Here is a 2,006-nt window from a genome sequence, read left to right on the forward strand (position 1 = left end):
TTTTATTTAACACGAAAATGAAAATATAAAGAGAAAACGATGGACCGCGTGATGCATAGGCGGCCGAGGACAGTGACTTTGCCTTCTTTTTTTATCCTTTACTTAATTTTTTTTTATTTAACACGAAAATGAAAAAATAAAGAGAAAACGACGGACCGCGTGATGCATAGGCGGCCGAGGACAGTGACTTTGCCTTCCTTGTGTATGATTTATTTTCATATTTTATTGTTTTGTGTTTTACTTGATGATTTGTAGCGCCAAGATAAACATTAACTTGTCTTTCTTACACGAAGATGAAAACAAAAAGAGAAAACGATGGACCGCGTGATGAATAGGCGACCGAGGACAGTGACGTTGCCTTCCTTTTGATGTTTCTTTTTATTCTTTTTTTTCATTATTTTATATTTAACACGAAAATTAAAACAAAAAGAGAAAACGACGGACCGCGTGATGAATAGGCGGCCGAGGACAGTGACTTTGATTTCTCTTTTTTTTTCTTCATCTTATTCTTTCAATTCTTTTATGACTGTTTAACTTGATCATATGTACCGCTACGATAAACACTGACTTGCTTCTCTCACACGAAAACGAAAAAAAAAGAAAAAACGTGATGTGATGAATAGACAAACGAAAACTGTGATTTTGCTTCCTTTTTATGGCTTTATTTTATTTCATTCTATTCTTTCATAATGCAACTTCATCATTTGTAACGTTGTGATAAACAGAAACGAAAATAAAGAGAAATCGACGGAGTGTGTGATGAAAAGGCGATCCAGGACAGTGATATACCTTCCCTTTTCAGGCTCTTCTTTTATTCTTTATCTTCGTCTTTCATATCTAACATCATATTTTTGTAACGTTATGATAAACAGAAACGAAAATAAAGAGAAATCGACGGTGTGTGATGAAAAGGCGATCCAGGACAGTGATATACCTTCCCTTTTCAGGCTTTTCTTTTATTTTTTGTCTTAGTCATTCATATCTAACATCATCTTTTTTGTAACACGAAGATAAACAAAAACGAAAATAAAGAGAAATCGACGGAGTGTGTGATGCATAGGCAATCCAGGACAGTGATATACCTTCCCTTTTCAGGCTTTTCTTTTATTTTTTGTCTTAGTCATTCATATCTATCATCATCTTTTTTGTAACACGAAGATAAACAAAAACGAAAATAAAGAGAAATCGACGGAGTGTGTGATGCATAGGCAATCCAGGACAGTGATATACCTTCCCTTTTCAGGCTCTTCTTTTATTCTTTATCTTCGTCTTTCATATCTATCATCATATTTTTGTAACGTTATGATAAACAGAAACGAAAATAAAGAGAAATCGACGGAGTGTGTGATGCATAGGCAATCCAGGACAGTGATTTTGCCTTCCTTTTTCAGGCTTTTCTCTTACCGATTCCTCCCAAGGAAATCTTAAATACCGCACAGTATTTTTTTTTTTGTATAGTATTGTCGCAACAATCAGGGTTGGCGGTTTAAACCATGGTTTAAACCAATAAAAAAACAGTGGTTTAAACCAACTAATAAAACATTTTATTTTTATTTTGTGTGTATCTTTGTTAGTTTCATCAGTATTGTGGTTTTAACTATATGTAAGATTTTAATTATGTACAGCAGGGTTGGCGGTTTAAACCAGGGGTGTCAAACTCAAAAAACCTTCTCTGAAGTGCCGTCATGGGGGCCAACAAGGGTAGATGATGACCGTAGACGCAGCCGACCACAGCCGGTCAACTTCAAAAATTTCAAAAATATCGGGGATGCTCCCGGTCGACCGGCGGTATCGAAATATACCGGCGGATGACCGGCGGTACACCGGCGGTCAACCGCCGACAACCAGCAACAGACCGGCGATAGTCCGTGAGTTAACACCTGTGTTTGACCTGGAAATTAGGGAGGAGTGGCATGCGATTAGGCGTCCGGACCCCTTTAAAACAACACCTGGTGCGACTCATTTCAGTACCTCCTGGAACATGTCCCTGTTCATGCACATTAGTT

Source organism: Eriocheir sinensis, chromosome 29, assembly GCF_024679095.1.
Source record: "Eriocheir sinensis breed Jianghai 21 chromosome 29, ASM2467909v1, whole genome shotgun sequence".
Lineage (NCBI taxonomy): Eukaryota > Metazoa > Arthropoda > Malacostraca > Decapoda > Varunidae > Eriocheir > Eriocheir sinensis.